Source organism: Rhipicephalus microplus, chromosome 8, assembly GCF_043290135.1.
Source record: "Rhipicephalus microplus isolate Deutch F79 chromosome 8, USDA_Rmic, whole genome shotgun sequence".
Taxonomy (NCBI): Eukaryota; Metazoa; Arthropoda; class Arachnida; order Ixodida; family Ixodidae; genus Rhipicephalus; species Rhipicephalus microplus.
This window is the reverse complement of record NC_134707.1, coordinates 109,726,711-109,742,625: the sequence shown is the minus strand read 5'-3', so window position 1 is coordinate 109,742,625 and position 15,915 is coordinate 109,726,711.

Here is a 15,915-nt window from a genome sequence, read left to right as displayed (position 1 = left end):
TCCATAAGCTGATTCCTCTTCAGAAAAATCCTGTATCGATCCCAATGTGCTATCAGATGCTGACAGATGCTTCAAGCAAGTGAGGTTTTGTCTATGAAGCTGAAAAAATACTCTCCAGGCAAAACTGACCTTTTATATTATCCATGAAACCATTCATTTCACGAAACCACCCATTTTATATAGATATATGTGGACTCTGCCAACTTAGTTCTAATACTTAAGCAGTCATATTCAAGTGCACTGGTAAAACATACGTTGACATCATGTACTCTCTTTCTAAGAGTGCGCTCTTCACTTATTCACTGAGGATTTATTATTAGCATCGGTGTCTCTTTCTTCGTTTTCTTGATGTTTCGACATTTGAGCTTTCACAGCTGCATTTTCCCTTAATTATTATGCGTCAAATCAGTTGCATTTTTTTTTCTTTTATGATCCAACAAAAGTTTTAGGGTGGCTTTTGTGTGCTTATTCATGACTGACATTTGATGCATTCATTATGTTACATTTTAATCATTAATTTTACTCATGTCAGACTTACTATGATCAGTGAGCTTTTCTTATTCCACATTAGGTCACCTAATGTTTTGGCAGTGCTTCTATGGTGGCGTTCAACTCAAAAATGTTTATATAACAGTGAATTCAGAGATATTTTTTCCAGGAAACTGGCCAAATGTACCACACTGCAAATGAAAAGTTATAGACAAAGTGTGAATACGGTAGTTCACTTGTCTGACTGATAACTTCGTTCTGAATTATGTCACTGTGAAAAACTCCCGAGTATATTTTACAGACTGCTTTCTTACAATGCCAGAATATTGTAGTAAATATTTTAGTGGACAAACAGCGATAAAATTTATCTTCAGAATATGTATCCTTATTCGAAAAGTAACAAATATACATCTTAGTTATGAATTCAAACTCACCTATAATTTATGCCTTAGTCATTGTGGTCTACTAAGTCCATTAATTTGCTCCCAAATTACATGTGAAATTTAAGAAGGTACCTGAACAATGCTCCCAGAGTATCTTGTAATTGATTGTAGCTGTTTGTTTATGGTTTGTAGTCTTCCTTTCAGCACTGTGCTTTAAGTGCTTGCAGCTAACAACTCTTACATGTTGCGTGTCATGCAGTGGAAGCACTATTTATTTGTCAAACCATACCTTGCCCACACTCTAAAAACCGCTTCATAAATAGCAATGTTTTTGGAGCTGATAACTGTTGCCTTAGTTCATTGTTTGTAATGCAATGTTATTTTTATCTTTTTAGGTTCCTATTTCAGGATGTGGAAGGAACCTGAGGGCACTGTTGGATGAAGAGCACTGAATTTCAAACATTTGGGTCAAGAATAGTATTTTATTAGCAACAAATTATACCCAAACTCTCATTGCATTCCTTATTTTGATTGTGTCATTCTTTTCTGCACTCTGTTGACTTTCTTTTTCAGCAGTGTCTGCATTTTATATGAAGTGCCATGTGATTGAACTTTTTTTTATTAGGCTCCTGTGTTTGTACCTTTCAAAAGAACTACTAGAGTCACACGAATGTCCGAGCTAGTTTGATGTTTTTTTCTTTGTTGTAGTTACTCTCAGCATGGTCGAAACACTGATGATTGCTTGGGCTTTGAATACAGTAGTAAAGTGTTATTACATCATCTGATTAAAAAATATAAGTTTAAGGTATAAGGTTCCTCCTGTCTTGTCCTTTGTGTTTACTTTTCTAATGTTGTCTTTTTGTATTGTTTGCTTTGTTTTTTGTTCTTTAGCATTGTTATAGACGGACACTCTGTTCCTTTCAGCCTCATTGCTCAGACTGCATTTGTGGATTAAATCGAGTTCTTATTGCATTTTGTTAACATAGTAACATGCATTATGGTATTTAGGTACGTTTAGTTGAGCTTGCTTTTGTGAATAAAAGATCTTATACACTAAGACATTGTAGCTGAGAAACCAAACACAGATGTGACAGAGTATATATATTGTAAATATAAGTAATAGTTTATTGTAACACAAAGGGTTGGGCGAATCTGTGCTCAGAGGTGAAACTGACTTGATTTGGCTATTGTGTTCAGAATTTAAATATGCTAAGATGAAAATTGGCCCTGCTACACTTTTTTAGCGTGGTCAGTAAACACTGCCATTCGATATTTGAACCTCCCCAGAACATGAGATCCAAAAATTACGTATAGCGCATTATGCTGGATGGAATTCAGAATTCTCGAAGCCTTCAAGAAATTTCTTGCTACGCTGTAAATAGTTATGCTATGGATCACTCTATCACCCCTTTCCTTTCTTATAACCCTCGCATCACTTCCTCACTCTGACTTCCATTTCCTATTTCTTGCTGGGCTATGCTGGCTATGCTATGGATTACCCAGTTACCCTTTTCCATCCTTTTAACCCTCACATAGGTTCCTCATCCTGACTTCCATTTCCAATTTCTTGCTGGGCTGTGTTGTAAATAGTTATGCTATGAATTACCCTCTCACCCCCTTTTTTCCTTCTAACCCTCACATTACCTCCTCACCCTGACCTCTGTTTCCCCATTTATTCCTGTGCTATGTTATAAGTGGTTATGTTATGAATTGCCCTCTCACCCTTTTCCCCCCCTCCTAATTCTCACACCACTCCGCCTCCCCTTCAGTTCTCTTTCCCAGCCCATTGCTACATACTATACTATGCTTGGCTATGCTATGTTCGATGGTGCTTCGCTTTTACCTGCTTTCTGTTGAACTGGTCACGCAAACCGGTCATCCAGAATGCGTAAATAGATGTGCTGTTGAAAGGGATGCAAAGCTTACCTGTCTGATTTTCTTTGTGCAGGGCCGGGATGGTCCACACATCCAGCAAGAAAGGATGGTGAGAAGTCGCAACATGGATGCCGCCACCGCTGTAACTCCTGTGACTATGAAACTGCTCTCTTGTTTCGTATGAAAAGGCACACCAGGGTTCACACAGGCGAGCAGCCATTTCAGTGTCACTTGTGTGGTCAGAGCTTCTCTTGGAAACACAATTTGGTTGTTCACCTGCGCAGCCATAGAGGCGAGCGACCACACAAATTCCACCTGTGTTCCCAGAGCTTCACTCGAAAGTTCTCCTTGACAGATCATTTGCACAAGCACACAGGCAGCCAGCCCCAGAAGTGCCCCTTGTGCCCTCAGACGTTTCTGTCAAAAAGGAACTTGACTAAGCACTTGCACGTGCACCATCACAAGTGAACATTTCAGTGGGATTTCTGGTGACTCCTCTCTTGAAAGGCACGTTCGACTAGATCCTGCTCGATTTTTTAGTGTACTTTGACAGTAATAGGTTCCTTTAAAAACTCTGGCCATAACCCATAAGTTACATCACAGGACTGAATCCTGGCTTTGCCAGCCATGTTTCGAGGAGGAGGCGCAATGGAGCTTTGTCAGTTCGCTTGGATTTAGATCAAATTTGAAAACCCTAGGTGGTAAAATCTAATGCTAGTACTCGATTAAGGTTTTCTTGTAATCACCCTTTTGTTTCAGTTTGTAAAACCCCAGCAGTTAATTAGTATTGCTACAACGACCATGAAGAGTCTGGAACCAAAAATGCAGGCACTTGTTTCATTAGGTCACTTGGATTCTTTACTTGCCACTGGACTGCACACTTAGCCCCGCAGAAAGGGGGGAAGGGGAGTTGACCTCGTGCATGCGCGCGCTTATCTCACAGTGAGTAGAATTGTATACCTTGGGCCTTCACCGGAATTATTTCTTTGTACTATAGCTACCAGGCGTGCAAACGTCATTGCACTCGCTGCACAGTCTCCGTTTGTGAAAAGAGCGTGCTTTTCAGACGTAGCGAAGTAACAACTGAGACACTTATTCGCATTTATCTGTTGTTCTGAGTATGTCTCGTGCATCATTTGTGCGTGAGAAACGTGGGGCACATTTCAATCTGCTTGCCAATCATTGCGTGACATTCCTATTTGTTGTTATCGCATGCATTGCTTAGCCTTTACGGCAAATCTGTGGCTTTTTCAATTGCAATAAATTCCTCCTGTTCTCTTATTCATATTTTTATTTTAGCTTTATTGTTTTCTTGTTAACATGCAGTTTTGATCGAGGAGCATGGGAAGGCACTACAAGGCACTTGTTAAGCAGACAGGTTGCTTGTTTTCTAATTGAACAAAAGTAATTTTCTCTTCACTAGTGCAACTATATTTTATTGAGGAACAAACCCAGTTTAGATCTAAATCAATTAGGAGTTATTATAACCAGAACTACATAGCACCATGTTTGTGTAAACACTTTTTTCATGCTTCAGGCTTTCGTCGACCCTTTGCTCTCGTCTTGAACGTTGAGCAACAGAATTGCTGCAGAATCCCAATGGCTCTTATTGTATTGGTTTGTCAGCACTCACATAGTGCATTTTTCAAGCCACACAACTTGTAAGCTTCATGCGGCTCATCCGAAGCCTGGCAATACACGCCAATGAATAGTTTTTTTGACTGTGCGTGATCATACTGTTAACTTCCAGATGAGCCCTTGTTACTTCTCGTTCACTGGTTTTTGTCGCAGCTTTGTTAGTGTTGTACGTTATATATCAAGAAAGCCGTATAACACCTTTCTAACCGCTGTGTTGTATGTATGAGCGTATGTCGACTGAAATACAGGGGAGGTAAATACATTTAAAACAGCAACGATAGCGCTACATAGTCGACAGCTATTGAGCATTAAAAAATCAATGTACAAGATAACTAAATACTGTCTTCAATTCTCTCGCCCACTATATAATACAGCACTTTTGATGACAGAGCTCGAAACGCCTGCATTGTGGAACATTGTGGCTTGTTTTGTCCATTGTACCAGATGTACCATTGCCATGGTAACCACTGTGGCTATGTACCACAAGGAAAACAAGTAGTCAAGCTGGAAGACATTCACCTCTTCATTTTAACCCACATACGACAGCACATGTAAAATGAGGTTTGCGAGTGTGAAGGTTTTGCATAGATTCAGTCCGCTTGTTGCCATTGACTTTTCTGTCGGCGCCAAACCAACAGGCTGTAAAGCAGCATGTTTTGTAAGTTCAGAGCTTTTCTTTTTAGCAAATGTGTCCATATTTCTGAAGCGAAGAAGCGCTTCCTCAAAAAAATTTTCTAATGATATGGTGAGCTGAATGATATTGAATATGCCCATTGAGATGTTTGTGCACATCAAATGTATCAGCAGATTTTTGTTGGTAGCAATGAAACAACGTAAAATGCCATTTTTAATGAGTATATAGCATACCCTTTAAGGAGCTTGTTGACAACTTTGCTTATTCAAACACAAACAAAGTATGTGGCAAGATTGCCAGTGAGCTGGCATAGCCGGTGATGTTGTTTTCAGATAATGCCAAATTATAATTCTCAATTTTCATAATACATAGCAAAAACTTTTGCGCTCATGGATGCTTCTGCCTAACTTGCCTTCACAGTTTCCTAGAAACAAACAAATTGGCCTCATTACTTGACCGTCTGTCTGGCAAAATTTTACAAAGACATTGTTTTTAACAAAGTTACAATATTGCTTTGAAAGAAATACCCAAAAATTTATCTTACAAACTACATATCTGTGGTTCTAAAACAGCTAATAAAAAATTATATCTAGGGACTCGAAATCTGCAGAAAAAAATAAATACCTTGCAAATTCATTGAGTTCGCCCAACTGGTAAAATTTTCCAAGACCCACGTCTCCCCTTAATATTCAAAGTAGAGGAAACAGAAGAAATGTCCAAAAAGGTTTTTCAACTGTAATGTTATTCTTAATTCTGCATGAGCACATGGTGACACTGCATCTGCCAGAAATGGTTCTTGCAAGAACCGAGATGCGCTTAGGCGATCAGCAGTGTTTTTATTCTTCGAGAGAACAAAATTCTAAGTATTTATATATCGCTTTTTCTTTTTATGTTTATTGTACATCTGCTGGCTAGCCTTTATTTCCTGCAAATAAATCTCTCGATTAAAGCGTATTTAAGGGCTCCCTTTGAAATTTGCTCTGTTCTTGCGAGATCGGAGTAATTTTGTGGCAATCTTGGTTTTATGTTTGTATTTTTGAGCTGTTTATTTATGTTACATTGTAGTTTTTTCAATATGAGTGCTTGTTGAGATCAATTGCTTTACCACAATGTTGTAAAATAATTGTACAAATGTTATCAGTGCCCCGATTAAAGTAGTGAGTTAAATGTCACGCATCTGTAATTGTTGATACTTCTATGCATTGAGTGGTGATATATGGACTCGTTTGCACTTTACTGCATTCAGTGCTTGAAGTAAAGTTGTGTGGTAGCTCTTGTGCACTCATTTATTGTTGCTATTGAATAAAACAGTTATGACAAGCTTTACTCATAATGCTGAGAATGATGTGCTCTCGTGAAACCTAGATTTTTCTTACCATGCTTTTGGCAGCGCTACTGATTTCCATGCATTGCTAGTTGTAGCTAGCTTAAGACTTAATGATAGACTAACAATTCTGCCTTAACCCTTTGTAGAGCAGTTGTACAAATGTGTGTTACTTTTTTACTGTGTTTGAAACACCTGTAACTAAAGATGGCCAAAATTGTCACCACTCTTATTGATCATGCAGTCTACTGAGATATAAAATAAGCGAGCTATTTTAAGGTTTTACTTTGTTACGACATGTGTCGTGGACAGCAAATTGGATTTTGCACATACCTTGATCACTACACGTTATCCCCTGCAGTGGCCTGAATGAGCACTTTGAGAACATCACTTCAGCATGTCTTTAAAGTGTCCCATTTTACCCATTTACTGAACAGAACGCAAGGATGTACTTGCCACACGAAGATTTTTCCTGTCCTTGTTAGTCAGTTTCCTTCTTCAATCCATTTTTTGGCTTTATTTTGGCTTGTGGTGTTTGTCTTGATTGGGCAGTTATTGCACAGATGCAGTTCGACATATGCAGCATTTCCATGTCTTTTGCAGTGAAAGGCTTACTGGCATAAACGACATCAATTGTAGTCTGTTTTAGGAGCAGATAAGTACTGTAGTCAGCAAATCGCATAGGCTGATGTATGCCTTCATGTGGGCTTGGCATTAATGCTGAGTAGCTATTTTCGAAGATTCCAGGTTCTGTAGTGCATTGAATAGTCAAGTAAACAGCGTCATAAATATTATGTTGTTCTTGTTAAAATAATTTTTTTCTTTTTATACCACCTGAAAAGACTGGACCACTTATGTACCACATTTTATGCAGCCTTACACAAAGGGTGGCACATAAATGTATAGCTGTTTTCTTGAAACCTGTTCTGTGAAGTTTCTTGAAATTGTTGTCAAACATTTATCTAAGTTATCATAAATGTTGCATTGCCAAAACAATCTTCTTTTTCTTAGTTTCAGCAGACTCACATGGGTCTTGAAGCAGTTTTGAAGATTGTTAATTTGCTATGGGTTTGATTTCCAGGCTTCAAACACTAATATTTACATATTGTTCAATTGCAGGAATTAGGTATTAATAATGAATATTGAAAGACATTTACTGAATAAGATTCTTTGATATGACTTAGCAATTAATTCTTCAATTTTGTCTTACCTTTACCTAATCAACCCTTTGTTTTATTCAGCACCATTGTTTATGCAGCAGTAGTGAAGTAAAAGCATTTATTTATTGTATTTGACTTTGTACACAGTATAAGAAGCAAGAGCAGCGTTTTGGGACTGTCATGAGCTCGGCTAGCACAAAGCAGACGAAGAAGAGGAGATTAAGAACAGCCGGCCTAGCATACAGTTGTTGTCTTATTTCTCCATTTAATACATGACAATGGCAGAATACAACACCTGAACCTGCTTTCGTCCATCTTCGGCCTTGCGGAACTGCCAGTCCAGGAACGCCGCCTTCTTTTCTTCGGGTATGGAAACCGCAAGCCTGTCGAAGCCTCCTCATCACCCGCTTATTTGTTGGCGCTACGAGAACCGTCTGGGGAAGAGGTCAAGCCCTCCTTGGCGGTTCGACCTTCTTTGGAAGGTGCAGTGATACCACTTCGCGTCAAGACATCGCGCGGGCTCCTTTTGTCTGGAAAAGCGATTAACGCTCCCAGTGGCATGGATCCTATGACCAGAACTTAGTTTTCACATCAGCTTCCCACGGACGCCGTCCACGCATCCTTGCCCACGAATTGTACTACTGTGAGGGCCAGAGCCACTGCATCCGGAGCAGGTACAGGCCCTGCCTCTCTATGCGACTCGCACGAGAGCGCTGCGGAGCTTTTGCGTGCTCTTACACAACTCTCGTGAGAGCTTCACCACTTTCCGTCATTGACCTGTGGGCGCCAGCTGGCATCAATATCATATTTGGCACCATCCAAAGTACCGGTATTTCGTGGCTTCGAAGATAATGTCAACATAAGGATAGAGACCATGAGTGCGCTCAGATTGCGTCATGCCTTGCCCAAAAATTCAAAATGGCTGATGGCCATGCCTGCGTGATACTGCAGAAGCATGGCACAAATACGAAGGTGTCGATCAATGATCCTGGATGGCATGGAGCCGCCGGTCATGGCACTGTTCGGCCAGATTTGCCACGACACTTGCATGTTAAACAAAGCACATGCTGAGGATTGAGTTCAGGAGACCCTCCTTGAGGCTGCAACTGCACAGTGCAGCTTATCGACCAGCAGCTTGGCAGCTATTCCTCGAGCGAATAGCGGAATTGAGTGGCTGTCTTCATTATTCCAGAAAGAGACCTGCCCATCGAGCTTTCGTGGCGGATTGGTGTTACACCACCAGATTCCCGACAAAACACCACGCACCACCAAATTGAAGGATAGTGGCAATCTACCAGTCATGATTCGGGAGTGCTTACCAAATGTTTTCCACCCCATTCTTATTCTTCTAGTTTTTTCATTCTCGTGCTTTGGCTCCACGGTCATTACCTATCCCAAGCAGACCTAGTCTGTTACAACTTCAAGTGTACTATTACCTATCTCGAAGCGCTGTTCTCTTCTGAGATTATTGCATATTGCTTTCTTTTCAGCAGAGAAATTTGAAAACCTACCTTTCTGCTCTCCTTGTATTATTCAGTAATCACGAGTTGCAATCCGTCCCCTGAGTTACTCAGCAATGCAATGTCATAGGCGAGGCGCAGGTTACTAAGGTACTTTATTAATTCTGATCCCTAACTCCTCCCATTCTAGGCCTCTGAAAACGCCCTGTAAGCACTCGGTAAACAGCACTGGGGAGATCGTGTCCCCCTGCCTTACACCATCTTGATTGCTATTCTGTCACTTTCTTTATGGAGCACCATGATGGCAGTTGATCCTCAGCAGATTTCTTCTAGGGTGTTTATATATGATTTATCGACGCCTTGATTCCGCAGTGTCTGCATGACTGCTGATATTTCTACTGAGTCAAATGCCTTCTCATAATCGTAAGCAGGCTAGAGACCAGGCAGGAGTAGATTGTGGCATCGGTAATAGAAATGCTAGTGAGCAGTTATTCGTAGGATTTGCAGAACGCAATAATGTTCGACTTTTGAATACCTTCTACCAAAAATGAGAGAACAATAAGTGGACATAAAGAAGCCCTAATGGTGAAAGTATGAACAAAATAGACTTTATACTGAGTGTACGCTGTGGCATTGTGCAGGATGTGGAAATGCTTGGCGAGGTACGATGCAGTCACCATAGAATGGTACGGTCTGGAATTTGCCTACACTTGAAAAAGGAACGACAGAAACTGATACACAAGAAGCCAATCATTGAGCTTACACTGAGAGAGAAAGTAGAGGAATTCAGAGTCTGCTTTTTATTACTGCTTTTACTTTTACTTTTTATTTTACTTTTACTTTTTATTACTGCTATTACTGCACTGCTTTTTATTATAACGCTGTTTCAAGAATTCTCGCATACCCGCTAATGTAATCACAGCTGCGCTGCGAACTGGTTTTATAGCTTCTTAGAGGCGTTCTCCTCGTCTTAGGCTGGCAAACTTGCCGTCGAGCTGTGCTCGCCACAACTGGTCTCCCCTATAGATTTGGCATGTTCAGTGAGACTTTTTTCAACGAAGAGCAAAACGCTGTTCGGCGCTTGAGGGATAAATAAACAAAATCGTGGGATATGCGCGGAGTGAAAAATTAGTGGGGCGAAGCATCTGTCCGTTCGTCCGTGGATTCGTTCGTCAATGCGTTTGTCGTCTCCTATCACACTACAGCAGGCGCCGGACGGACGGACGCTTTGCCCGACTCATCATATCATTCACTCGGTGGATATGCTGGCTACGCTGGATAAAAGGACGACCGACCAAGCGATGCTTTAAAAAGCGTCGTCCCTAAAAGCAATAAAACCACGTCGCGCTCTGCGTCGCAGCTGTGATTACGTCGGCACGCCTGTAATAATTCTCCAAACAGCTTTACAATCTAAATCAGGGGTTATTCCATAAAAGGAACAACAAAGTGGCCCTTTTATTTGCGTGTAACCAGTGAGTGTGCGGTATTCTGATTATGATTGTGGATTGGGCTGTCGGTTTTTATTAAATGTGGAGCATTTTATAGTCGCACCTACTCGCAAATCGGACGTCAGCGGCGCCGTTGACACCCCCACTGCGCATGCTCGTGTCTCGTGCCCAAGTTTTTTTTCAATCTGACGTGCAGAAGGGCATGCAGCAGTATGACATATTTCTGAAATAAATGGAAGAAATGAGACCTCACATCACTTTCTCTAAGAAAAAAAAAAACTACAGCATAGGCATAGCATCAATTGTACAAACCGTAGTTAGTCGGCAACTTAACTGATAAATCACTATTATCGTATGAAACATTCCTTTTGACTTCCACTATAAAATTTTCGCTCCTCTAAGCAGATTGCCAGCGATGCATGCACACAAGGTAACCATGCGAACGCCCCAGGGTGAGCGCATTACAAAGAAATAACACCCGCTTGAGAGGAACGGTCGCTGAGCCGACCAAACTCAGCACTCAGCATCAGCAACTGTCTTGCTCTCTCCTCGCAATGTGCCGGCGCCATCAAGTCTAGCGCGAAAGCTGCGCTCTCATAGCGGACAACGCTTCGCACTTGCCTGCAAGGCTTCCCCAGTTTCTCTTTCCAGCTATGTCCCGTCAAGCTGCAGAAGCAGGAGACAGGGAGGAGGTGTAGACTGAACGTGGCCGGCTCTGCGACGACCGCGGGCTGGTAACAGGTGTGCTTTGGTCAGTCATGGTCGCCCATTCACACTGTGAGTTCTACGGTGTTCAGGGTATATGTTGGGGAATGTAAGAACAAACATTGAGATCTTTTGCTTGTTGAAGAAGAACGCCGCAAGCGTTCAGAGCTCTGTGTATCTGGTATAAAACATTGTGCATTACTTAGCAGTGACAATTCACACTATATTCTTTACTAGTCTACCTCGACAAGTACTTGGTTTTGTGGAAAGACGCCGTTTGGTCACGTGTGCAATCCTTTGATTTAGATGCAGAAGAAATAACTGTAAATGAACACTATACTGATATTGCCATTGTGATACCAAAACATAATTAAGATACAGATGACGAAAAAAATGGAGACGATAACTCAAACACTTTCACTGTGAAGGACGTAGCGATTAAATGTAGGTCGGCTAATCGTAGCCTTTCACAATATTCCGGCAAAATTACTTATCCTATAGGTGGCACAATCAGGGCACTTAACTATTATGAGAGTAAGTGTAATTAGGTTGACCACCTGATAAATATTGGTATGTGATAAAATAGTAAAACGATCTCTAATGATAAGAGGGCAATATGATTCAGCAATAATAACTAGCCCAGTGTTCACCAACATATCCATCTCCAGATAGGGGGAATGCTAAAATGCCTCTGTCACGAACGAAATAATACCTTCTTGCAATGATCTATATAAAAAAAAAATTCAGCAGTTGCCATGCTTTTATTCACCAAATGGAGCAAAATAAAAGCAGAAACTGAAAAAAAAAACGTGCACGCTGAAATTTCACGCCTTCTGCTTTCTGTCATGGTCTCCGCCACTTGAGGAACCCAAAATAAATTCACCCCCTCGCGGTAGCCGGGCTCATTAGGCGATACTCGCTGGTTTTGCTTGGGAGCGCGACGATTGAGACGGCTGCACGCCCACAATCTCAGAGGCCATGGCTCAGAATACATACAATCACTACACATAGCCTTCATAGATATGCAATGTACTTATAGTAATTATGCTTAATTGCAAACAACACACAGTTTTATAAGAATCTGCATTCTAGATGTTATAATGGCTTAACGTCATTTGGCTGCTAAGGTCATAGTTAAAAGATGCAATGAGATATAGGCAGTATTTAATTATGGCTACCCACATTGTGATAAAGCCATCATGGGCAATTCCTCATTTCTATTAATAACTTGAGGCCCTTACAATGCACACAGACCTTAACACTACTGACAGATGAACTTTATTCGCGACCTGGGAAAGAAGGTTCCTAAGAACCCACCGAGGGCAGCACTTGTGACGGGTCTGGGAGCAAAGGTTCCAGATCGCTTCACAGGCTCTCTGGACCGCCCGAAGTTGTTGCGCGAGGTTTGGACTTTCAATGCAGTCTAAATAGTCCGTCTCGATGTGATTGTTCCTTGTTTAAACGCTCAACTATGGGCGCCACATCAACTGATGGAAGGTGGCGAGTTGATTGCATGGCGAGCAGTTAGGGGAAATATCCGTATAGAAGGCGACAGTGGTCGGCAACAATAAGTAGCTAGTTTGGAGAGTCTGCCGCCCCCTAGTTAGGTTTCTGATCCAGCCCCTAGTCCTACACACTTCTATTCAAAATGTTTTTGCTGACTTATTGCCTCGACCAATCTGGGGTGCTGCTTAGGTTGGTCACAATATCGTACGTTTGCCACAATATCACTGTGAGCTCAATCCAATATAGCTGAGGTGGAGTGATGTCAAACGTCTTGTTGTTAAATCCAATACCCAATTCAAGATGAAAGACCTCGATGCTCTTGTTTTGAAAGGGATTCAGTAATTCATTGCAGAAAGATGAAAAAATTATGTCAGGCACGCAAAAGAATGTGAAGGATGACACGATAAAAATTGATCGCATCATCGGCAATGTCATTGAGAATAAATAACTGGACACAGCAACCTTTCATGATGACACGACAAGCAGGTGTGAAAGCAGCATGAATGAAGATGATGTTGAGCCTCTCGATTGACCGGTTCCCGAGGACAGTCCTACAGGTATTGCACTCACCTGCTTATCAGGCATGTCGCTTGCAACAGTCATTGGTTCCTATTACAGGATATAACTAGAGCATGAAACAGGTGCCTTTTATTGCTACAAAAAACATCACACAAACGTACCACATCACTTCATTTTGTACAGTTTATCAATACGTAGCACGGTCGCGCTTAAACAAAGTTGCATATTTGAAAGCACAATCAACCTGTTTCGGTAATAACTTTGAGTCACGACCGGACTAAACTCCAAGAAATGTTAAAAAAAAAAAACGGTTGAGGGCTTCGCAGATCATAGAAGTGGCTTTGCAGACCCCCATTTGAGAATCACTGATCTACGCGAAAGGGTAACTTTGAAAGTAAAGCATCGAAATGCAGACAGTGTTTCACTATTTTACTTGAGATCTATGTTTTGTTGTGCATGTGTTCTTCGTGTGCCGTGTAGCTTCAGTGCTCTTCACTGGCTGCACAGCTCACAGTGACATGCATTTTAATGTCATCGATGCCCAAACGGCAACTTCCAAAGTGAAGCCTCTAAGTGCAATGCAGTGATGCGCTACTTGCCTCAAAGTCTATTCCTGTCGCACCTGGCCTTTTTGTGTGCACTTTTCTGTGCCTTGTCTGTATGGCTGTTTTGAGTGTATCTGCTTCGTATTGTCGTTTTTGCATTAATGACTCACCTTTGTGTGGGTGGGTGTTGGGGGTAATGTTTAGCGCAGTTATCGCACACACTCATTGTCGCATGTCGTCTCCAGGCTAACCTCAGCGTGCTCCTGTTGAGCTTGTGCCACACAACTTCAGGTGCCAGCCACGATACAAAATGCTCATTGTCTTTACCAGACTACATGCTGCAACCGCTGCTGTTCTGTTTCAGCCCTGTTGCCTCTTGCCAAAAAAGTTACGTGTACTGTTGCTGCAACTATGCCATTTTCTTAATGTCTCTTCTTAAATTGTTAATTTAGATTCAGTAAACGTCTTTAATTTAGACTCAGTGAGTGTCTGAATTATCAAATGTATCGACTCTAATGAGAACACAACCTCTTCATTCTGACTAACTCCACATTTTAGATGTGAAGTGCATTGTCGTAGTCAGGGAGTGTTTGTGTCGGCACATCAATGGATAGGAATCGGTTGTGAAAGTATTTGTGCATGTGGCATGTCTTAATCCCAAAGCGTTTTCGTAGCATATCTACTTAAGAAAGATGGGGACGTTTAGATTCATCACAAATAAAGTTTTTTCATTCCGTTCCATTTAGACGCATGACATGTGCTACTGTGCACCGATCTAATGTCAAGAAAGTTTACATTTCTTCTTCCACCCAAGGTAATGTCGTAAGTAGTATAGCAGAGCCCTTCTCGAGTGTACGCAGCATTTCCCTTTGATCACGTGCCTCGTTATTGAACCGTATTCAATGTTCACAGCTCATGTGTCCATTCACTCGTTGCATCTTTTGTTTAATGCTTCCTAATATTTTAATTGACTGGGATTTGTCCCTGTACTGTCATTTAAGTGTGACCTGCACTTTTGTGAGGTTTTCTCATGGAACCCATTCTGCTTTTCATTTTCATTTGTGAGTTTTCTTTGTGGATTTTTGCATCCATGCAATGTTTTTCCAATGGCTGCATGCCTGATAAGTGTCAATAACATAACGAACAAGTTCTGCCTTACGCAGGATGCCTGTTTTGTAAAAGCTAGATGGAAATAAGAATGTAGCTTTATTACTTATATTTTTACCAATCCTGCCAAATGTGGCCTTAGTGTATGTGCATTGGCCCACCGACCAGGGGGGGGTATAGGGGGTTGTACCCTCTCCCCTCTGAAACCTACCTAACCCCGCCTTCTCAAATGCCCCAAAGTCCTTGTTGCCGAGTCCCGTATAATTTGCATCCTGGCACTATAGAAGTTCTTTCACTATTCTAATTCACTTCACAATTATACCATGCTAATTGCCGTTCGCTTTAAACTGATAGGGCTATAATTGCACAAACATGCTTTTGAATAGAGTATTAACGAGGATTTTATTTTGCGGCTCTGGGGAAGAGCTCCTCATCTCTTTGTAAGTGTATGTGGGCGTGTGTGCCATAAGACCATTTTCTGAGGTGAATAAGTTTAAGCGAATCAGCAGAAAAATACTTAAACCTCCAGAAAACCAGTGCGACGCAATGAAAGCAGGAGTGAGCGAAATATCAACAAGGAAAGGAATGTTGAAAACTTCTTTAGTATTTGGCTTGTGTTCAGTGAAAGATGTGCTTTTGTGCTGTTGAAGATGGTTTACGATCTTGACAAGTGTCGTTTCAAGTTTTCAAAAATCTTTGCAAGAGCTTGAAAGTCATTAAAAACCCTTGAATTTCTTTTTTGCTTCTAAGTTTCTATGAACCCAATAGCCCGTATGCACCTATCGTCCCACAAAGTTGTTGTTAAACTGAGTGTGATGTATGAAAACGTGCATTAATAATGCCATGGCAGCATCTGACCAGAGACCCTTGTTATGTGTTCAGGGTTTACTGTAGGGTTATATATCATGTACATTCTAATCAGCTTTCACAAATTGCTCTGCTAGTCGTGCAGTGTTCCAGTGAATACGAAAAGCACAGTACTTTCAGTGTGTTCAAATATACTGTGTATAAGTTACACTTAAAATAATTAACTACAATAAGAACCAGTTTCCTTGCTGAAATATAGCTTGCCGAAAACTTTATATTAACTTTCAAAGCTGCATTGCATATAACAATGCTTTT